The following is a 23,590-nucleotide window of genomic DNA, read 5'->3' on the forward strand; positions in this document are numbered from 1 at the left end:
AAACAATTAAGATGTTACTGGCCTTTTGGAAATCAAAGGATTAAAAAAATTCAAATACAAAAATGATTGATAAATATTTCATATTCTGTTAGTCTCAATGACATCATCCAAATGAAATGTTAATTTTTTCTTTCTAAAGTTGCTACCAATTCTGCTATTATGGAATTACTATACAGTGGCTATACATCAGCATTAAATATTAAAATTATACCATGAAAGATAATTTAAAAATATTAAGGCTTTATATAATTCAAACAAGCATTACATGGTGAATATTAACCTGTTAAAACATGTAGGTTTCCAATGTATACTTATTAGTTATCAAATAAAAATGCTCAGAAAAAGGATGCAAAGAAAACTTTCACTGCAGGCCAGCAATAATTTTAAAACTTCAGGCAAGGCTGTACAAACCTGCAGTACTTTAACAATGTTTCTACAGAATGTATGCAGAAATTTGGGTAGACAACAATTAATGCACATAATCCACACAATTAGGATGGAATTCCACCATAACAAATCTGATATTGCCTAAACTGGTATGTTGCACAAAATTCAAATAGGTTGATGCATCAAAGTTAGGTTAACCATTCTAAGTACAGTCTCAAAATTGTTTTTAAAGACAGTTACACGTTGTAATCTCTTAGAGCACATCAAAAGGATAAAACGCAAAATATCAGAACATTTAATATGTAACACCACTGATTTTGCATCAACATGTAATTTTGGAAGTGTTCACGTGGTGGAATGAAATCCAAAAGCCTCAACAACTGGAGGGGACAACCGAAGTCTACTCAGGACTGTGGAGAGGGAGGCATAGAACCGTGGGGAGGAATAAGTTCAAAAACAGTGGGCTGGTAGGGAAGGAAGGTAGATAGGATTGCAATTGTGAGAGTTGGAAGGAAAGGCTATGGTGGCGATATGGGAATCGGGATGGAAAAATGTGGGTAGAAAGTTTGGATGGAAGAGTGTCGGAATGAGAGGGGGAGGAAGGGTCAGGTGGTGCTGGAGGGTAGAAAGTCTCGGACGATGCTTGGCCGGGCGGGGGGCGCGGTGGGTTTCGGGGAGATAAGGTTGGGGGGGAGGAAACAATTTAAGTGGTGCTTTGAGGGGGCGGAGGAGAGGAGGTGGTGGGGAGAAGTTCACAGGACCCTTTCGATCCGAGCTCCGTCCACCCGCCACCCTCATCGCTTCCCGGAACTGACCAGGCCCAGGGCCCACGCTCCGTTTCCTCTCACCTTCTCTCAGCTCGGGCGTTCGACGTCTGCTCACAGCCGCATCGCTTCAAGGGTGGCGGGCAGTCGCCCGAGGGCCAAGTGGGGTCTCACCGGGGATCGGCGCCCGGCCAGGACGGGACGGACTCAGTGCGCGGCACTGCCGGACATTGTTTTCCTCCTCGCCAGCCCCACGCAGCCAGGTAGAGTCGTCACCTAGCTGAGGCCCAGAACTTGAATTACACACCGAGCTCCGGGCCTTGAAACTACATCATTCTCGGACTGGCACCGCCCGGACTGTAAACGCCGCTTCTCCGCTCGGAGGATCCCAAGATGGCGTCACCTGCAAGGGCAAGGACAAGAAAACCGCCCCCTGCCGGCCTGGCACCGCAGTGACAGCGCTCCACATCGACCCCTGCCGGCCAGGCACCGCAGTGACAGCGCTCCACATCGACCCCTGCCGGCCAGGCACCGCAGTGACAGCGCTCCGCCCTCCCTCTGCCGACGTGAGACAAAATGTTCGGTCAAAGTTTAAAGTAAAATTTATTATCATAGTACATACATGTCACCGCATAACACCCTGAGGTTCTTTTTTTCTTTGCGGGCATAGCAAATCCATAGAACAGTAACTGTAAACAGGATCAATGAACAACAAACCATAAATACAAATATCAATAAATAATGAGAACACGTGATAACAAGATACAAGTCCTTACAGTGAGACCATTGGTTGTGGGAACACCAGAAATAGAATGTATACTTATCCCCTTATGTTCAAGAGCCTGATGGTTGAGGGTAGTCCATGGCCTCCTCTACTGTTGCGATGAGGCTACACTCAGGTTGAAGGAGCAACACCTTATATTTCTCCTGGGTAGCCTCCAACCCAATGGCATGATCATCACTTTCTTGAACTTCCAGTAATGTCCACCCCTTCACCATTTCTCATTTCTATTTTCCTTTCTTGCCTTATCTCCTCCCTCTGGTGCTCCTTCTCCTTCTCCTTCCCCTTCCCTTTCCCTTTCCCTTTCTTACATGACCTTCTGTCCTCACCTATTAAATTCCCCCTGCTCCAGCCTTTTAACTCTTTCACCAATCAAATTCCCAGCTCTTTACTTCAGCTCCTCCTCTGCTATCACCTACCACCTTATTTTTCTTCCTCCCCTCCTCCACCTTCTTACTCTGACTTCTCATCTTTTTTCTCCTGTCCCAATGAAGGGTCTCAGCCCAAAATATGACTGTTCACTCTCTTCCATAGATACTGCCCGGCCTGCTGAGTTCCTCCAGCATTTTGTGTGCGTCGAGGGGAAGTAACTGTTCTTGAACTTGGTTGTGCGAATCCTGAGGCACTTGTACCTTGTATCCTGAACGCTAAAAAGAGGGCGTTTAGAGATGGAAATAGGGAGGAGCTGAGGGCAATACAGAGTGACCTGAAAGCCAGGATCAGGGAGGCTAAAGACAAGTACTGGAGGAAGCTTGAGTGGAAACTCCAGTAGAACAACATGTGAGAGGTCTGGAGTGGGATGAGGACCATCACTGGGTTCCGGCAAACTAGCAACAGAGGAGCTGAAGGCAGTGTGGACAGGGCCAATGAACTTAACCTGTTCTTTAACAGATTTGACATTGTGGCCCCTGCCCATCCCCCACATGAGTCATCTGTTGTCGGCCCCCAACCAACACATATTCCACTCTCCCCTCCTACCCCTCCTCACAGTCCCCCACCCTGCTCTCATGGCTATACCCCTTCCCTACACGAAACCACCATGGTGGGCTTCACAGCTGAACAGGTGAGACGACAGCTGAAACGTCTCATCCCAAGCAAGGCTGCAGGACCGGATTGTGTCAGTACCAGGGTGCTCAAAGCCTGTGCCCCTCAGCTATGTGGAGTACTTCACCATGTCTTCAACCTGAGCCTGAGGCTCCGGAGGGCTCCTGTGCTGTGGAAGACGTTCTGCCTTGTCCCTGTGCCGAAGACACCGCGCCCCAGCGGACTCAATGACTACAGACCGGTGGCTTGACCTCCCACATCATGAAGACCCTGGAGAGACTTGTTTTGGAGTTGCTCCGATCTATGATCAGGACACACTTAGATCCCCTCCAGTTCGCCTACCAGTCCTGACTAGGAGTTGAGGATGCCATCATCTACCTGCTGAACCATGTCTACGCCCATCTGGACAAGCCAGCGAGCACTGTGAGGGTCATGTTTTTTGACTTCTCCAGTGCGTTCAACACCATCCGCCCTGCTCTGCTGGGGGAGAAGCTGACAGTGATGCAGGTGGATGTTTTCCTGGTATCATGGATTCTTGATTACCTGACTGGCAGACCACAGTACGTGTTCTTGCAACACTGTGTGTCCGACAGAGTGATCAGCAGAACTGGGGCTCCACAGGGGACTGTCTTGTCTCCCTTTCTCTTCACCATTTACACCTCGGACTTCAACTACTGCACAGAGTCTTGTCATCTTCAGAAGTTTTCTGATGACTCTGCCATAGTTGGATGCATCAGCAAGGGAGATGAGGCTGAGTACAGGGCTACAGTAGGAATCTTTGTCACATGGTGTGAGCAGAATTATCTGCAGCTTAATGTGAAAAAGACTAAGGAGCTGGTGGTAGACCTGAGGAGAGCTAAGGTACCGGTGACCCCTGTTTCCATCCAGGGGGTCAATGTGGACATGATGGAGGATTACAAATACCTGGGGATACGAATTGACAATAAACTGGACTGGTCAAAGGACACTGAGGCTGTCTACAAGAAGGGTCAGAGCCATCTCTATTTCCTGAGGAGACTGAGGATCTTTAACATCTGCCAGATGATGCTGAGGATGTTCTACGAGTCTGTGGTGGCCAACGCGATCATGTTTGCTGTTGTGTGCTGGGGCAGCAGGCTGAGGGTAGCAGACACCAACAGAATCAACAAACTCATTCGTAAGGCCAGTGATGTTGTGGGGATGGAACTGGATTCTCTGACGGTGGTGTCTGAAAAGAGGATGCTGTCTAAGTTGCATGCCATCTTGGACAATGTCTCCCATCCACTACATAATGTACTGGTTGGGCACAGAGGTACATTCAGCCAGGGACTCATTCCACCGAGATACAACACAGAGCGTCATAGGAAGTCATTCCTGCCTGTGGCCATCAAACTTTACAACTCCTCCCTTGGAGGGTCAGACACCCTGAGCCAATAGGCTGGTCCTGCACTTATTTCCTGGCATAATTTACATATTACTATTTAACTATTTATGGTTTTATTAGTATTTAATTATTTATGGTGCAACTGTAATGAAAACCAATTTCCCTTGGAATCAATAAAGTATGACTATGAATATGGCCTTCTACCTGATGGTAGCAGCGAGAAAAGAGCATGGTACTGAGGATCTTTGATGATGGATGCTGCTTTTCTATGGCATCGTTTCATGTAGATGTGTTCGATGGTTGGGAGGGATTTACTCATGATGTACTGGGCTGAATCCACTGCCTTTTGTAGGATTTTCTGCTCAAAGGCATTGGTGTTCCCATGCCAGGCTGTAATGCAGCCAGTCAGTACACTTTCCACTACCCATCTGTAGAGGTTTGCCAAGGTTTTTGATGACGTGCTGAATCTCTGCAGATTCCTGAAGAAGTAGAGGTGCTGTTGTGCTTTCTTTTGCTGGACAGGTCTTCTGAGATAGTGACACCCAGGAATTATTACATCACTCAGCTAAGTTTTCATCCTCCTTCCTGTACGCTGATTCATCACCCCCTTTGATACAGCCCACAACAGTGGTGTCGTCAGCAAACTTATATATGGTGTTGGAGCTGTACTTAGCCATAGTGTCACAGGTGTAAAGTGAGTAGAGCAGGGGACTAAGCACCTGTGGTGCTCCTGTGATGGTGGAGATTGTGGAGAAGATGTTTTGCCAGTTAAAATTGACTGGGGTCTGCAAGTGAGGAAATCCAGGCTCCAATGGCACAAGGAAAACACTAGAGTGTAGGTTTTGGTGTTTACTGATCAGTTTTGAGGGGATGATGGTTTTGAATGCTGAGCTGTAGTTGATAAAGAGCATCATGATGCTTGCATCTTTGCTGTCCAGATGTTCCAGGGCTGAGTGAAGAGCCAATGAGATGGTGTCCACTGTAGTCTCGTGCTGTCACTGGGACCCACACTGCTCTCTGTAATCTGAGGACGCACTTACACGGTGCCAAGCCTCCTTGCACACCAAAGTGCACCTGGACACAGTGGTTAGTATTGATATGCAGATGCAGCAAATGTTGAAGAGGGCAAATGCTTTGTTAGACTTTATTGCAGAATACAGGGGAAAAGTTCAAAAGGTAAGTCTATATGCAATTGCACAGGACTTTGTGAAGACCGCACCTGGAGCTTTTGTCTCCTTACCTAAGAAAGGATGTACTTGTGAGTTACAGTGAGTTTTTGGGTAGATGATTGATTTACACTTAAATGACTCTGGCCACCAGTCTTCTATTTGACAAAGTACTGTGGATTGAGTTCACAACAATGCATTTCCTAAAAGCTGTGAATATGGGAATACTAGCCAGACGCTGCGGATGGAAGTGTGAAGTTTACAGGTACTTCGATCGTTGTTGACTTCAGGAGGACACGGAGTGACCACTCTCCGCTGAACATCGACGACTCCTCCGTAGAGATCGTTAAGAGCACCAAATTTCTTGGTATTCACCTAGTGGAGAATCTCACCTGGTCCCTCAACACCAGCTCCATAGCAAAGAAAGCCCAGCAGCATCTCTACTTCCTGTGAAGGCTGAGAAAAGTCTATCTCCCACCCCCCATCCTCAGCACATTCTACAGAGGTTGTATTGAGAGCATCCTGAGCAGCTGCATCACTGCCTGGTTCAGAAATTGTACCATCTCGGATTGCAAGACCCTGCATCGGATAGTGAGGTCAGCTGAGAAGATCATTGGGGTCTCTCTTCCCGCCATCACAGATATTTACACCACACACTGCATCCGCAAAGTAACCAGCATTATGAAGGACCCCACACACCCCACATATAAACTCTTCTCCCTCCTGCCATCTGGAAAAAGGCACTGAAGCATTCGGGCTCTCACGACCAGACTATGTAACAGTTTCCTCCCCCAAGCCATCAGATTCCTCCATACCCAGAGCCTGGCTTGACACCAACCTACCATACCCTCTACTGTGCCTACTGTCTTGTTTATTATTTATTAATATTTATTGTAGTGCCTGCACTGTTTTGTGCACTTTATGCAGTCCTGGATAGGTCTGCAGTCTAGTGTAGTTTTTGAGTTTTTTCTTACATAGTTCAGTGTAGTTTTTGTATTGTTTCATGTAGCACCATGGTCCTGGAAAACGTCGTCTCATTTTTACTATGTTCTGTACCAGCAGTTATGGTTGAAATGACAATAAAAAGTAACTTGACTTGACTTGACTTGATCTATACTTTATAATATTAATTGTCCTCTAAGTTAGCACGTAAAATACCAAATAAATGTATTGTGGATTTGACTTGCACTCCTAAATGCTTGTGAGTACCAACCCAGGCATGTTGGCGTTGGGAGGAAAGGATGAAGTCAGAAGGTGTGATGTTTTGTATGTAGCTTCAAAAGGAAGTGTTATTTATGCGTTGTCTATAACTTGGTAAATAGGAATTGCCCTTTGTGTTTAGCAAATAAATATTGAGCCCACATTAGGCTAGCAGACCTTTCTACCGAAAGCATCTCAGTCCGTATAATGCCTGCAGTACCTTGCTGTGTTGAATAAAGAAGCTGCTTTGTATATACCAGCAACTCTGTCTCTCCGTTGATTTCATCCACACTACAACATTCACGCCACAACACTTGCCATGCAGGGACTGTATTGATTCAGAAGACTGGTTGTATGGATGCCAAATTATGACAGATTGAATAGACTGAAATTGTCTTCTCTTGTTTCGAAGAATGGGAGGAGATCTCATTAAAGCATACACAGAGCCTGGACAAGCTGGATGCAAAGAAGGTGTTTCCCCCAACCAGGGATTTAGTACCGGGGTGGGGGCACAATCAGAATAATAACAAGCTGGTGAGGACTGAGGTGAGGTAAAATTTCAGCGGTACATAGGCAATGAATCTCTACGATTGAATCTCTAGCTGGAGAGCTGTGGAGACTCAGCTGTTTTGCTCACGCAGAATACAGGTGGACATACTTCTTGTCGATTAATGGAAATGGAGATGTTGCTGGAAATGCCACTGAGGTAGAAGGACAGCTAGATGGCCAACTCATTCTCCTGTTTTCCCATTTTACGCCACACAGCTTTAGATCACTTGGACAACACAAACACCTACATATGGATGTTGTTCATCGACTATAGCTCAGTATTTAATATCATCATACCCACAATCCTGATTGAGAAGTTACAGAACCTGGGTCTCTGTACCTCCCTCTGCAAATGGATCCTCGACTTCCTAACAGGAAGACCACAATCTGTGTGGATTGGTGATAACATCTCCTCCTCGCTGACGATCAACACTGGTGCGCCTCAGGGGTGTGTGCTTAGCCCACTGCTCTACTCTCTATATATCCATGACTGTGTGGCTGGGCATAGCTCAAGTATCATCTATAACTTGCTGATGATACAACCATTGTTAGTAGAATCTCAGGTGGTGATGAGAGGGTGTACAGGAGTGAGATATGCCAACTAGTGGAGTGGTGCCGCAGCAACAACCCGGCACTCAACGTCAGTAAGACGAAAGAGCTGATTGTGAACTAAAGGAAAGGTAATATGAAGGAACACGTACCAATCCTCGTAGAGGGATCAGAAGTGAAGAGAGTGAGCAGCTTTAAGTTCCTGGGTGTCAAGATCTCTGAGGATCTAACCTGGTCTCAACATATCGATGTAGCGGCTATACTTTATTAGGAGTTTGAAGAGATTTGGCATGTCAACAAATACACTCAAAAACTTATATAGTTCTACTGTGGAGAGCATTCTGACAGGCTGCATCAGTGTCTGGTAGGGAGGGGCTACTGCACAGGACTGAAAGAATCTGCAGAAGGTTGTAAATCTATTCAGCTCCATCTTGGGTACTAGCCTACAAAGTACCTCGGACAAATTCAGGGAGCAGTGTCTCAGAAAGGCAGCGTCCATTATTAAGGACCTCCAGCACCCAGGGCATGCCCTTTTCTCACTGTTACCATAAGGTAGGAGGTACAGAAGCCTGAAGACACACACTCAGCAATTCAGGGACAGCTTCTTCCCCTCTGCCATCCGATTCCTAAATGGACATTGAACATCCTCCCACAGGCAGTCAGACTGCTAAATAGCTGCTCTACCTGACTCTGCTTTGGACACTTTTAACTTGCACTGGACACTTATAACTTGATTTTAACTGACATGTGGCTGTTGTGTTTTACTATTTATTGTTATGTTTATTATTTAGTGTTGTGTCTGTTATGTTATGATTGCACTGCTCCTGAGAAACGCTGTCTCATTCTGCCCTGCAGAGCTGATGTACGGTTAGAATGACAATAAAGTTTTTTGAATCTTGGATCTTTGAATCTTGACTCTCTGGACACTACATCACTTTTTCTTAATATACAGTATTTCTGTTTTTGCACATTTTTTGGTAATCTATTCAATATATGTAATTGATTTACTTGTTTATTTATCATTATTATTTTTATTTTATTTATTATTTTTTTCCTCTGCTAGATTATGAATTGTATTGAACTGCTGCTGCTAAGTGAACAAATCTCACGTCACATGCCGGTGATAATAAACCTGATTCTGATTCTGATTCTGACCTTTACAAGGAATAGAACACTGTCATTAGCAGGATTAGGCTCAGTGACAGGGCAGAGCGAGCCATCTTTGGCTGAATCAGTTTCACAGTGATTGGGTTCCCAACACGAACCCCTGCAGTAACAAGGTTCACATTTGCACTGTGCACTACATAGGCACTGCAGATCCAGGATAACTATGGTATTACCTCCTGTACACCCATTTCACACTCAAGTGATGCATTAGGAGTTTGAAGCGATTTGGCATGTCAACAAGTACACACAAAAACTTCTCTAGTTGTACTGTGGGGAACATTCTGACAGGCTGCATCACTATCTGGTATGGAGGGGCTACTGCACAGGACTGAAAAAAGCTGCAGAAGATTGTAAATCTAGTCAGCTCCATCTTGGGCACTAGCCTACAAAGTACCCAGGACATCTTTTGGAAGCGGTGTCTCAGAAAGGCAGTGTCCATTATTAAAGATCTCCAGCACCCAGGGCTTGCCCTTTTCTCACTGTCACTATCAGGTAGGAGATACAGAAGCCTGAAGGCTCACACTCTGATGCAGGAACAGCTTCTTCCCCTCTGCCATTCAATTCCTAAATGGACTTTGAAGCTTTGGACACTACCTCACTTTTTTTTAATATAGCGTATTTCTGTTTTTTTGCACATTTTTAATAATCTATTTAATATATGTAATTGATTTACTTGTTTATTTTGTTTTATTTATTATTATTTTTCTCCCTCTTTCTGTAGATTAGGTATTGCATTGAACTGCTGCTGCTAAGTTAACAAATTTCACGTCACATGCCAGTGATAATAAACCTGTTTCTGATTCTGATTCTGCACCATCTCTTGCTGTTCTGAACTTACTGTGACAGTGTGCACGACATTGCCTCCTGCTCCCACAGCAACCCCTCCATCCCTGCACAGACATAAAACTTACATCAATGGGATGCTGTGATTACACACTGTTCCTCTGCAGGCCCAGGCTGATAGTGTCCATTCACTGCCCACTGCTGTCTGCAGAATTAAATCTTGCAGTGTAGTCCCTCACTGCAAGTGACATACATAACAGTCCTTCCGTCATAAGGTAATAATATTTACTGATGATTGCACAATGTTCAATTCTATTTACATCTCCTCATGGAATGACACCTCCATGCAGAAAAAGCTGGACAATATTTAGGCATGGATGAATTTCTGGCAAATGACAATTGTGTCAGAAATGCAGGGCTTTGTTACCTCCAAGAACAGCTCTAAGAACCTATCCTTGACATTCAATGATATTGTCATTGCAAATACTCCTACCAATGATATCCAGGAGGTCAACATTGGCCAAATACTTGGATCAACTACATAAATATGTGGCGACAGGATCTGTCAGGGATTGGTATCCAATGGCAACTGACCACCTCTTGATTCCATAATCTCTTTCCACCATCCAAGAGGCACAAATAAGGAGTAAGATGCTCATTTATCCGGATGAGTTCAGCTCCAACAACAAAGTTGCAAATTCAAAGTAAGTTTATTATCAAAGTGTGCCTATGTCACCATATACTACCCTGAGATTCATTTTCTTCAAACAATTCACAATCGAACAAATAAATACAATAGAATCAAAACTACACACAAAGACTGACAAGCAATCAATGTGCAAAAAAAATCTGCAAATGAAAAATAAATAAATATTGAAAACATGAGTTCTAGAGTTCTTGAAAGTGAATCAATATGTTGTGGAATCAGTTTCAGTGCTGAGGTGAGTGAAATTACCCACAGTGGTTCAGGAGCCTGATGGTTGAAGGGTAATAACTATTCCTGAACCTGGTTGTATGGGACCTAAGGCTCCCATACTTCCTTCTCGATGGCAGCAGTGAGCAGTGAGCAAGGTGGGGATCCTCAACAATGAATGCCACTTTCTTGTGGCAGCACCCTTTGCAGATGCCAATGGTCGGGAGGGCTTTTCCTGTGATGGACTGGGCTGTATCTACTACTTTCCCATTCTTAGGTATTGATGTTTCCATACCAGGCTGTGATGCAGCCAGTCAGCAAACTCTCCACTGTGCATCTATAGAAGTCTGTCAAAGTTTTAGATGACATGCTGATTCTGCACAAACTTCTCTGAAAGTAGAGGCATTGCCTTGCCTTCTTTGTAATAACAATTACATGCTGGTCCCAGGACAGATCAGCTGAAATGATAACTCCAAGAAATTTAAAGTTAGTGACCCCCTCCACCTCTGATCCCCCAATGAGGATTGACTGGTACACCTCCAGTTTCCTCTTCCTATAGTCAATAATCAGCTCTTTGGATTTGCTGACGTTGAGTGAGAGGTTGTTGTTCTGGAACCTTTCAACTGCATTTTCAATCTCAGTCCTACATGCAATCCAGATCAAAGTAGCCTCCTCAATTGGCATCTCATTCATTCCACCCAGTGCCAATACACTGTGGCAACTGTATGTACAGTACATTGACCAAATTCCATGTAGTTACCTGTTCAGGTTACCTTCATTCCTTTTCACAAATCCTCCACCTCTACTAAAAAAGACAAGTGTAGCAAGCACATGGATTTCACATGCATTTTGCCCTCCATGGCACATACTGCACTCAACCCTTGCCATCTTCTATCCAGTACTATTGGAGCACTTTCACAAGAAAGACAGCATTATTTTGAGATGGCAAATGCAACGTGGGTTAAGGAATAAAGTTCGGCATTGTCGAAGGTGCTCACATTTCAGGTATGGGGCCAAGATCATGCCAGCAGTGACTGAACACTAGATTTAGGAAATCAGGTTTAATTCACCGGCACGTCGTGAAATTTGTTGTCTTTGCGGCAGCAGTACAATGCAATACATAATATAGAAGAAAAAAGATAAATAAATAAATAGTTACAGTATACATATATTGAATAGATTAAAACAGAAATAATATACATTAAAAAAGTGAGCTAGTGTTCAAGGGTTCAATATCCTTTTAGGAATTGGCAGAGGAGAAGAAGTTGTTCCTGAATCACTGAGTGTGTGCTTTCAGGCTTTTGTACCTCCTAGCTGATCGCAACAATGAGAAAAGGGCATGCCCTGGGTGCCGGAGGTCCTTAATGGATGCTGCCTTTCTGAGACACAGCTCCTTGAAGATGTCCTGGGTACTTTGTAGGCTAGTGCCTAAGATGGAGCCGACTACATTTACAACCCTCTGCAGCTTCTTTTGGTCCCGTGCAGTAGCCCCCCCCCCCCCCACACCCAAAACCAGACAGTGATGTGGCCTGTCAGAATGCTCTCCACAGTACATCTATAGAAGTTTTTGAGTGCATTTGTTGACATCCTCAATCTCTTCAAACTCCTAATGAAGTATAGTCACTGTCTTGCTTTCTTTATAACTGCATTGATATGTAGGGACCAGGTTAGATCCTCAGAGATCTTGACACCATAGAAATTGAAACTGCTCACTCCCTCCGCTTCTAATCCCTCTATGAGGATTGATGTGTGTTCCTTTGTCTAACCCTTCCTGAAGTCCACAATCAGCTCTTCCATCTTACTGACATTGAGTGCCAGGTTGTTGCTGTGACACGACTCCACTAGTTGGCATATCTCGTTCCTGTACGCCCTCTTGCCACCATCTGAGATTCTACCAACACTGGTTGTATCGTCAGCAAATTTATAGATGGCATTTGAGTTACATCTGGCCACACAGTCATGGGTATATAGAGAGTAGTGCCCTTCCCTTGGACAACATCGGTGGCGTGGAGAGGGGAGACTTGCAGCATGGGCAACTGCCAGTCTTCCATACAATCTTGACCAGGCTTGCGCCTTGGAAACCTTCCAAGGCACAAATCCATGGTCTCACGAGACTAACAGATGCCTATAATATAAAGTAGTTGCATTATGTAAGTAGTGCAAAAACAAAAATGGAAATTAAAAAAGAAGTAGTGAGATAGTGTTGATGGGTTCAATGTCCATTCAGAAATCTGATGGCAGAGGGGTAGAAGCTCTTCCTGAAATGCTGAGTATGTGCCTTCAGGATTCTGTACTTCGTTCCTGATGATAGCAATGGGAACAAGACATGACTTGGGTGATAGGGTCCTTAATGATGGATTCTGCCTTTTTGAGGCATCCCTCCTTGAACCTGTCCTGGATACTACTGATGCTAGTACCCATGAAGGAGCTGACTAAGTTAACAACTCTCTGCAGTTTATTTCGATCCTGTGCAGTAGCACCCCTCTGTAGCAGATGGTGATGCTGCCAGTTAGAATGCTCTGCATGGTACATGTGCAGAGATAGAAACATAGAAACACAGAAAACCTACAGCACAATACAGGCTCTTTGGTCCACAATGCTGTGCCGAACATGTGCTTACTTTAGAAATTAACTAGTGTTACCCGTAGCCCTCTAGTTTTCTGAGCTCCATGTACCTGTCCAGGAGTCTCTTAAAAGACCTTATCGTATCCACCTCCACCACCGTTGCTGGCAGCCCATTCCTCACACTCACCACTCCCTGTGTAAAACATTTACCCCTGACTTCTCCTCTGTATCTACTTCCAAGCACCTTAAAACTGTGCCCTCTTGTGTAAGTGATTTCAGCCCTGAGAAGAAGCCTCTGACTATCCACACGATCAATGCCTCTCATCATCTTATACACCTCTGTCAAATCGCCTCTCATCCTCTGCCGCTCCAAGGACAAAAGGTCGAGTTCACTCAACCTATTCTCATAAGGCATGCTCCCCAATCCAGGCAACATCCTTGTAAATCTCCTCTGCACACTTTCTATGGTTTCCACATCCTTCCTGTAGTGAGGTGACCAGAAATGAGTGCAGTACTCCAAGTGGGGTCTGACCAGGATCCTATATAGCTGTGAGTGTCTTTGGTGGCATACAAAATCTCCTCAAACTCCAAATGAAATATAGCCACTGTGTTGCCTTCTTTGTAGCTGCATTGATATTTTGGCTACAGGATATATCCTTAGAGATATTGACACACAGAAACTTACAATTGCTCACTCTTTCCACTTTGGATCTCTCCATGAGGACTGATGTGTGTTCCCTTGTCTTACCCTTTGAGAGCTGAAGGTGATGTCAGCATCACATACACTGCTGTATGTTTGAAAACATTTTAGTGGCATGACAAAATATTAAATTGCCAATAACTTTGGTAAAGTTATCCAAAACTCTTGGCAAACATTTAAGTGGAATTGTAGGTTGGAGATGTGAGATACTCTAAGAGCCGATCAGGCGAATAAGTACCAGTCATAGATGCGGTAGAACTCTAGAGTCTGTTGCTGGGGAATACAGACCATAATTTCGAGGTGAGAGGGACGTGCATTAACGTAGATCTATGGGGTAAATTTTTCACACAATGAGAAGTTAATGTCTGGAATGAGCTATAAGGGGAGATGGTGGAAGCAGGAAAAGGATGTGAAGCATCTTTACATTACTTGAATGAGCAAGGAATACAGGGATATATAATTAATATAGATAAGTATGATTAGTAAAGATAAGCATAATTGTCAGCATAGACATAGTGGGCTGAAGAGCCTATTTCTAGAGGACTATTTCTATGCTCGTGTTGTTTTATCAAGCAATTTTTAAAATATCCAGGTATGTCTGAATGAAAGGGGCATATCATATCTTCGGCATCCACGCTGAGTGAAACTGTTTGGAATCTATAATTACCTCTCCATGCACTGAAGTGCTTTAACAGAACATGATATTGTCCAAGAGATATGAGTAGTCTCCCATATCTCTTCTGGAAATGTCTTTCATTAGCATAAACATTCTTTAGCAGAACACAATGTAGTGTGCGGAATCTGGACAACTTGGGAGTCTATACAAAGAGAGGGAGTTAGATACAGGCTTACTTCAACTCTGCTAATACTGTTGTAGTAGCAGGACTTGCATGTATGCTTTCTATGTGTTAAAATACAGAGGGAAATTGAATCACCGAAGCTGAAGGGCTCAGAGGGGAGAATGCTTCTCTTTGCCATTTTCTATTGTATTCTTACATTAATTTTCTGCTTTCCCTTAAGATGCTATGATAAGAGATACAATTTGTCTAGGTACCTAATATTGGATTTTCCAGTGAATCATCATGACATGCTCAAATTCAGCTACTGGGTGATCGATCCTATGCAGTGACGCAGTTCTTGTTGCAATTTATCCTCCATGATCAGAAGTAACTTAATTCATCAGGGAAGTGCAAAGATGTATTTTAGAATGACTCAGTGGATAAATAAGGGATGCATATTAGAAGTACAGAACTATTCCTCAGGGAGGAATTACTTGTTTTAATCACAACAATTCAAAATGTAGAGCTGGGTAAGAATATAATTTGCAGGAGCACATACTTTGTAATAGAATGCATATTCTGATCAATGCAGGAGAAATATTGTGAAAAATAATGGAAATCAAATCTGATCACAATGAAATCTCTCATAAATAGGAGAAAACATGATAATTAGCATTAAGGTCAGAAATAATTAACTAAGACAGATAACGGTTTGGAAGCTAGTTAAGGGTGGAAGATTGATGGATGTTGAAAACATGGACAGGGAAAGGAAAGAACAGGGAAAGTTTAGCTGGCTTTTATTATGAGAAAATCAGCTTATCATTTGTACCTTGGCTTAGTTCAGTAGTGACCTTTCTTGCTTGGCATAAATAAATCATGGAAAGTTGCAAAATTGAATTTGGTCATATATGATCTAAATCTCTGTAAAGGAGCATATGGAACACCATGAATCATTTCTTTCCTATTTAAGAACATACTCATTATCCCTCTTTTGTTTCCTACTACCTAATCAATCTTTTAACCTTGTCTTCAATTATTTCTTCAGAAATTCAATTAGGTTCATTAAACTTGAACTACCTATGACAAATTTATCTTGGCTCGTTCTAATCAGTTCAGTCTTCCCTAAGTGTTTAATCATTCTTTCCTTAATTTGAGGTTCTAACAACTTTTCATAGCAGATGTAACACTGACAGATTTATAACTTCCTTATTTCCCTCCTCTATCTTACCTTTAATAAACAATAATATTTTGAATTTGGAGAATTGTTATTCTCTAATGTGAAGAGACAGTTCTCAAATTGTAAGAACAAATCTAGTTCGATCACCTGCAGTTTTCTTATCTCCTTGCTTTAAGGCCCTCAGGTAAAAACCGTCATGTTGTGCAGATTTATCTGCTAACTTTTCTAATATTGTTTTCTTGTTTAGATTAACTTTGATGAATTTCTAACCATAATTCACTATTTTTTTCTCCAGAATGCTCGTCCCACTGCTGTGAAGACTGAAACCACAACAGTGCAATTTCCTTTCATTTATGATATTTCCCACATTTGTTTTATAGGCCCATTTTGTCCTTCCTCATCTTTTTTTCCCTACTATGATTTAAAAAGAAACATTATCTGAATAAACCTGTTTGTATTTCATTTTGAAATCCTTATAATCTTTTCTTTTGGTTTCCCTTTGTAGTCCCTTACTAATCTTCAAAGTATTAGTCTTTTCTCTTTTAAAGGAACTTTGCTTCCTCTTTTCTAAACTATTTTTTTTCCAGGTAATTGTTTTTGTCACTTGGGGCAATATATTGGTTCTGTCTTAAACTAAGGTTGTTTTTCCTAGGTTAACATGACGTCATAACAGCTTGGAGCATTCCGGAGTTCAAAGTTCAATTTCAGCTCCATCTGTAAGGAGAAGTCTAAACCTCCCCAAATACCTGCAATCATAATGACATCTTCAATCAAACTAGCCAGATACACATTAGATGCTACTTCCCCTGTTTCCTCTAAAACCATGATAGTAAGGACCCATAATTGGATTGGTTTGGAGATTGAAATATAATCTTCAGGAGCTGGAAACCTGAAAATGCCACAAGTATCGAACAGAAGTACACCTACATTGTATGGAGAGAGAAACAAGAGTTAATGGTTCAAATCTCAAAAGTTCAAAGTGCATTTATTATCGAAGTATGTATACATTGTACAACCTTGGGATTTGTCTCCTAACTGGCAGCCACGAAACAAAGAAACCCAAAAAAACCCATTTAAAAAAAGATTGTCAAATACCCAATGTGTAGAGAAAAAAAACAAATCACGCAAACAATAACTGCAAGCAAATAGTGTTCTGAACTAAAGTCCACAAAGCAAGTCCACTCACAAGACCCTTGGTTCAGTGCAGAGCGGAGCAATGATCTGAACCAGCCCGTCGGCCGACACCCTGACCGTTCCAATCTGGCCTGATGTCCAAACATTGGGTTCAGTCTCTTTGATACACTCTGGGACCTGTACTCTGCCACCTCAATTTGACCTGTACCTGACCTTTCCAATTTGGCCCGATACTTAAATCAATCGAACCTCAGGTCGTCCTTGCTCTCAGCGATGGAGATGCTGCCTCGCCTCAGTTCTGCCACGTTGAATTGCCTCCATATTCAAAGGGAAATTACAGGCTATTGCTTGTGATGATCATTTATCAGAAGAAGACTGATGAAAAAAGCATTTAGTTATTTTCCTTGTTTTATTGGCCAGCAGCCATAAGCTGAGATTCACCAGCGCCATCTGAAACTAGAAACTGTTTCTAGTAAAACCTCAATCTGTATCATTTTTTCTAACTCCTAGAATCTCAAATATTAACCTTTTGCATGTGCTTTGACTGCTTTCTTTGTGGAGATAAATGTCACAGTCATTCCATGATTATTCCCAACACTGGTGTCTCGCAACTCTGCACACTCAGCCCCTTACTTTACTCCTTGTACACCCATGACTGTGTGGCCATATCCTGCTCTTATTCCATCTACAAGTTTGTAGGTGATACCATCATAGTGGGCCATCTAGCAGATAACAATGAGTCAATGTATGGGAGGGAGACAGAGAGTCTAGTGACATGGTGTCATGACAACAACCTTACCCTCCACAAAACTGACTTCAGAAAGCAAAGCGCTGTACAAATTTCTGTCTCTTTCTGCAGTGCTAAGGTCATGAGGGTTTTAGAGCTTTAAGTTCCTAGGAGTAAACACCACCAATAGCCTATCCTGGTCCAACAATAAATGTGCCACAGCCAAGAAAATTCACCAGTGCCTCGATTTCCTCAGGAGGCTAAAGGAATTTGGCATGTCCTCTTTAACCTTCATGATCCACTATGGAAAGCAACCTATCTGGATGCATCGTGGCTTGGAATGGCAGCTGCCCTGCCCGCGAGAGAGCTGGGGACACATCTCAGCACATCACAGACACCAGCCTCTCTTCCATGGACTCTGTCTGTACTTCTTGCTGCCGCAGTAAAACAGCCGGCATAATCAGACCCCACACACCTGACGCTTTCTCTCTTCTCCCCCTTCCCACTGGGCAGAAGCAGGGGCAGCGCTAAGGTGGTGCTAGCTGGGGCTATAGCCCCAGCAGAAATTGCAATAGCACCACCATAGCACCAACAAGAAATTAGCTGCAGCTGCTTTGCTTTCTCTGTATAGTTTTGAATACAGCTTGTTTCTCCAGTTGATCTAAGTGAAACAGTGCCCCCAATTACCGTAGCACCCACTCAGCAATAAAGTTATAAACTCTGTCAGATCCACTCTACACTTCTGCTTATTCGTTCGTTGTCAATGTCTTTCCGTTGCTGTCCTCAGATCAGTTAAACTGATTTAAGATCACTTAAGGTGGTGATGTCACTCACTCTCACTCGTGCGAGAGGTTGATAGTATACATCCAGACGCAGATCCGTGGTCTCGCGAGACTAACGGAAGCCACACGCGCACATTGTGCTTTTACAAGCGAGCGTGGGCCTGGCACATGAATTATTTTGGCCGACGTGAAAAATGGATCGATTTTTAGTCAGAAAACGACCTCATCCAGAGGAATCAGTGGTGTCTCAGCCTGAACCTGTCTTAATTGAAAGTGACATACAGAAAGAAGTAAGTGGGGATGAGGATGACAGCAGTTCATCGAAGGAGTATGAGGGCGAAATAGAGGAACAAGAAATGGGGCGGGATTCGGAAGAGAACATGGATGAAGCTGCTCTTAGTGCCAGTGGGAATACTGTTAGCGATGTTAGCCAGCAGCCTGAGGAAGGACCCCGTCGGCCAGCATTAAAAAAGTACCCTTCTCAACAGTTTAGCAATCAGCAAAGGAGTATTCATGGCTGGTTTGACCTATACTCCTGGTTGGAATATTCAATCACATTCTGCTTCGCATGCAGGCAATTCCTGTGTGGAAGACATGGGTTCCATTCTGAGTCTACCTTCACTGTCACTGGTTACCACAACTGGCGGAAAGCTACAACAGCTTTCAAAACCCACCATGTAAGTGCAGCTCATAAGTTTGCTATGGAGGCATGGGCCGAATTCAGATTGAGAAAGCAAGACGGTTCAAGGTTGGGAAATATGCTTGATAAAGGACATGCAAAGATTGTCCAAGAAAATCGTGAGTTGAGAGCAGTGGTTGGGTCTCTATGCTATACTGTGTGCCAAGGCATTGCCCAGCGAGGACATCGGGAGAATGATGGATCTGGCAATAGGGGAAACCTTGTTGAGTTGCTCAGTGTAAATGGGAAGTTTGATAAGACTGTAGCTAAAAATATAGAGGACAATCCTGGAAATGAAAAAACATCCATCACGATATCCAAAATTAAATTATGGGTATTATGGCAGACGTCAAATAAGTGCAGAAATCAAGGAAGCTGGATATTTTGCCGTCATGGTGGATGAAAGTAAAGACTTGAGTAAAAAGGAGCAAATATCGGTGGTGGTGCGGTATTTGAATAACGAAACAGTGCTTGAAGAATTCATGCACTTCACTCCAGCAGAAGGGTTGGACACCGAGTCGCTTCTTAAAAGCGTTGAACAGACACTCGCCCAGTGTGTTATTGATAAGAATGCATGTATAGGTCAGTGTTATGATGAGGCGACAGTGATGTCCGAGTGCAATAACAGAGTACAAGAGAGGTTCAGGAAAGAGGTCCCACAGGCATTATATATACACTGCCATGCTCACAGACTTAACCTTGTTTTAGTGGATGTTGTGAGCAATGTACCACAAGCGGGTGAGTTTTTTGAAACTGTGTAGCTGCTTTACAACTTCTTTTCAAACTCTGTTGCCCACGATCTTTTCATGAAGAAACAGTGAGAACTGGAATCAACTGCACAGCCTGTGGAGTTGAAGAAATTGTCAGATACATGCTGGGCATGGCAGTATACAGCTTTGTGGGCTATAAGAAAATCACTCCCTGCCATTCTAGCTACACTACAGGATATTATGGGTCAACCAAATGCACGGAGGAAAATGGAGGCCAGAGCTGTAAATGGATTGATTGACAAGCAGTTTGCTTTACTTCTCACTCTGTTTGAGGATTTATTCCGAGTCACCAAGTTCATGTCAGACCAGCTACAATCTCCCAGTTTGGAGCTTTCATCCACTGTGGACTTGACTCAGTCTGTTATCGGTGCACTCTCAGCAAAATGGGGAGAGGAATCATGGAGTGAAATTCAGGCAAGAGCTAGGGACCTGTGCGTCAAGGCCGGTGTACAGAGCAGACCACATGAAAGGAGACAGGCCCAGCACCCCGCTGCCTACATGATTTTGTTGCTGAGGCCCAAACCGAACGCACACCTGTCACATCCTCTGTTGACCTTTGCAACCATTGTTTCTATCCAGTTATAAACAGACTTCTGACTGAAATGAAAAGACGGTTCTCAATTGAGACTGGGGGTGTTCTGACTGGAGTCTCAGCATTGAGTCCCAAACACAAGTTCTTCCTAGACAAGAATTGTCTTTGGCCAATGGCCCAATACTATGGAGTGACTGAAGTGAACCTGACTGCTGAGCTACATCAGGTTCGGTGTCTGCTGGAAATAAAACAAAAGCAAGGACAGACAGTGAATGACACAGTGGAACTTCTAGCTCTAATGAGACCCAACTGCGATGCTTTTATAGATTTATACAAACTAACCTGCATATCACTGACTCTGCCTGTTACACCTGCCTCATGCGAAGGGAGTTTCTCTTGCCTCAGACGTGTCAAAAACTACTTAAGGAATAGCAGCGGCAATGCTCGGAACAGCAACTTGGCTCTGTTGGCCATAAACAACCGGAGGACCAAAGCACTTGACATCCAGAAAATCATTGATGCTTTCGCCACCAATCACAACAACAGATGGATTATGCTTCTCTGAAAATATCAATGGTGTGTGCAGTTGATTTTTTTAAAAATCTGGGCCAAGACTAATGCTGATTAATACTATTATTTTGTGGTGGATACCCCATAGTCCTTATGTTTCCTGCAAATCCTAAAATATTAGATTTACTGCTATTAAGCCTGCTGGTTTTGCTTAGACTTCCAAGCAGTGATTCTGTTGATTTTTGTTTCAAATTCAATAGCCGAATTAATTGAGGTATTGCATGGTCAGAGTACGATTTGTCCAACTCCTGGTAAAGCCTTGCATCTGTTGTTTGCCTTATTTGACTTTAATAACGGTGTATGTTTTGGCATTGCTGTCTATATAATGCGAATAGCAGTGGGTTTGTTTTGTGTTTTTCAGTTGAAAAGTATGCATTTGACGCTGATTGCGGGATTGGTGCATGATTCACGTTGTCCGCTGTTGCTCTGATGCTCTGTTTGTTTTTTTTGTTTATGCTCCGTGTAGCCCAGGTTGCCTCCGATGCTGTTGACACTGTAACAGTTCACTTCTATATTAGATCTGTCAATTGCTGTTGCTTGTGAATCAACAGAGGCATTTATAGTAGGCACATAATGCTTGAAACTGACTTTTTAACGCCACGCGTCTGGCCTTGCGAATACATATTACCATACAGTGCATCCCTCAGCACCATCAATGAATCATTCAGCCCCTCCATAGCAGCAGCAAGATAAAATCTCTGGCGCCGCCACTGGGCAGAAGAGATGAAAGCCTGAAGGTATGCACCACCAGGTTCAAGGACAGGTTCCATCAAACCGTTATAAAAATAGCAAACAGTTCCCTCATTCCCTTGACCTCACAAACTGTCTATTGTAGCCTTGAAGCTTTCCGTCAGCCTGCGCTGCACTTTCTCTGTGGCTTTTAGACTTTATTCTGCATTCTGTACTGTTTGAATACCTCAATGCTCTCTGTAATAGATTGATCTGTACAAACAGTATGCAAGACAAGTTTTTCACTCCATCTCAGTATGCGTGACAATAATAAACCAATTCCAAATTCCTGACTACAGCCTGATCTCTGCTGGATTCCACAGTTTGCTGAAATGTTAAATTCAAGCTCTATATTTAAATAACAGGGAGAATGGGGAAGGGTATTTGCTTTTCTTGTAAGCTTCCCCTGTGTTTGGTACCTAAAGCCTGCACTTAGCTCCTTCCAGGAACCCCTGTTTATAGGACTGCAAGATCTCTATAACTTCCTCCAATATGCAGGCCCCTCCATCTCTCTGGGACACTCTCCGAATCCCTTCCCTTCAATGCAGCATCCATTCTTTCAGAAGCAATACTTCTCTGAATCTTAGGGAGTATCACTTGTATTGTAGTTTGCCCCATAAGAGTTGACTGCAAAGATTACACCTGCTGGGTTAAATGCATATATGTGCGAGATTCTGCAATTTGAATAATGAATGCCAACCTGACACCAAGAAAGGCAGTTTTGGCACAGCATTACACTAGGAAACCCAACAATGCTAACTGAGAACTCACTGATGAAGCTCTTTCTCCTTACGTGACTCTCATGAACCTGACCTTATCCTGACCTTATATTGTTTAATGTAATTAAAATACAGAAATACAATTTCCAGTCCTATGTTTCTCCTTTTCAAAAAAAAAAACAACAATGAATTGCTGATGGATTACTAGTCCTTGAATAAATTGAATGCAGCTAAATAAATTTTCTAATATGTTTTCAATAAAAGACTTCATAAAAATAAAATCTCCTTTTAAAACAGCTTTGCTTTTGCTATAACTACATTACCAAAGATGTCATTAACAAGGGAATAGATTTAAGATAATTGACAGAGAGATTACAGGAGAAATGAGGAAGGATTTTTTTTTCACTCAGAACATGGTGGGAACCTGAAATTCACTGTCTAAAAGGCTGTTGAAGACAGATGACCTCAGAACATTTTAAAAGGGACATGCACTTTAAACGATGTAACCACTATGGCTATGTACTGGGAGCTAGGATGTGGGAATGGATTCAATAAATCATTTTTATAATCACCTAACAGGGATATAATAAACCAAATTGCTCCTTTTATATATAAATCCAAGGTTTCCTATATTGTACCCCTACTTTGCTAACGTGAGGTGTGTAGGTACACACTACTGCAATTGTAACCATGGAGAGTTTTCATTCTTTCATCTAGATCCCCTTTTACTAATGTTGTAGTGATCTCCTTAAACAGTAGATGTCACTCCTCCTCATTGTTCAGCTTCACAATTCTCCCAAATGATCTTTAAACCTGGAATATTTAATGCTTAATCACAACCAGTGATTGACGCTATGCCAGCTTTTCTAAACTCTGTCTGATCCTCACAACTGGTGTCCTTTGCTCTTTAATTTGTTGCATGAAATATTTATTTGAAAAACAGATCCATAGCTGCCTTTTTACTGGGGTGCTGTCTTTCTGGAATCAGTGAGCGTTTAAAAAAAGTATGTCTTCTGTAGTCACGCTAATTAGCCTTGGATTCCCTTCATCAATAGTATCAT

The 23,590-nt window shown here is 43.0% G+C and overlaps 1 protein-coding gene across 1 annotated transcript in view; it reads right to left on the reverse strand.

Annotated features, from left to right (window-relative positions):
- The window catches only part of yes1 (YES proto-oncogene 1, Src family tyrosine kinase), a 68,403-nt gene extending 66,853 nt beyond the window's left edge, over positions 1-1,550 (reverse strand). Inside the window, exon 1 of the mRNA XM_072255858.1 lies at positions 1,236-1,550. The gene's annotated coding sequence lies outside the window, so the exon portion shown is untranslated. The remainder of the gene's footprint in view (positions 1-1,235) is intronic.
- Between the last annotated feature and the right edge of the window lie 22,040 nt (positions 1,551-23,590).

The sequence above is a fragment of the Mobula birostris genome, chromosome 1 (assembly GCF_030028105.1).
Source record: "Mobula birostris isolate sMobBir1 chromosome 1, sMobBir1.hap1, whole genome shotgun sequence".
In the NCBI taxonomy this organism is placed as follows: domain Eukaryota; kingdom Metazoa; phylum Chordata; class Chondrichthyes; order Myliobatiformes; family Myliobatidae; genus Mobula; species Mobula birostris.